We start from the raw sequence: 964 nt of genomic DNA, 5'->3' as shown, positions 1-964 counted from the left end.
AAGGAGCTCAGCACTGCCACTGGGTAGAAACAATGTTCTGGGCCAGATAAAACAAGCTGGAGGGCAGGACTTGACTCGCAGACCTTGTGTTTGCCACCTGTGCTCTAGAAGCTGGAATAATAGTGAGGAATGACTGGTGTATTCTGAGACAGGAGTGCCTACAGCTGGAAGGTTGAGTGACTTGGAAAGTTCTGGTAGATGCATACATGTCAGAGAAGTACTCAAGGATAGGGCACCTTGATTACAATGGAGGGGCTGAAATGCTAGTGATTTAGCATCTCTGTCATGGTCCTATTGAGGTAGGATCCCAAGTAGGAGCCCTTGAGGAGATGGTGGGCCAAATATGAGTTTTTTCTTTTCACGTTCCTTCTCACCACACCAGTCAAGAAAAGACAGGGGACAGTGAATCTGGGACAGTGAAGCAGTGGGAGGAGAAGCCCTTAGAAAGAGGAGAGATGATATCTGGATCAACTAAGTTTTACTTAAGCTGTGAAATGTTTGTAGGCAGTTTTACCTGTGCCTAATGCAGAGGAACTCCCTAGATATAAGGGAGAAGTGTTCCTGCCACAGTAGCATAGGAAAATGTCCTGCTGATGTTGGGCTCTTTAACCTGCAAAGTGTACCTCCCTGGGATGTTTGGGGATGATGTACTCACAATTGGCCTGGAGTTCTAGGCAGGGTGGACCTGTGTGTTGAAAGCTTGTACCATGGCCTAGCTATGATTAGGTGTTAGGTAAAGTTGGATAGAGAAACCTGGGCTTCCTAGGGTCAGATGGAGACATTCCTTTCCTTTTTCTTTTTCTTTTTCTTTTTTTTTAAATATATTGCTTTTCTTGAGATTTTTCAGTTTTTTTTAAAGATTTAATTTATTTATTTTTAGAGAGGGAAGGGAGAGAGAGAGAGACAGAGGCAGACAGACAGACATCAATGTGCGGTTGCTGGGGGCCATGGCCTGCAACCCAGG

Source organism: Phyllostomus hastatus, unplaced genomic scaffold, assembly GCF_019186645.2.
Source record: "Phyllostomus hastatus isolate PE091 unplaced genomic scaffold, TTU_PhHast_1.1 phas_contig_209, whole genome shotgun sequence".
Classification (NCBI taxonomy): domain Eukaryota; kingdom Metazoa; phylum Chordata; class Mammalia; order Chiroptera; family Phyllostomidae; genus Phyllostomus; species Phyllostomus hastatus.
Note: the sequence above shows the minus strand (reverse complement) of the source record.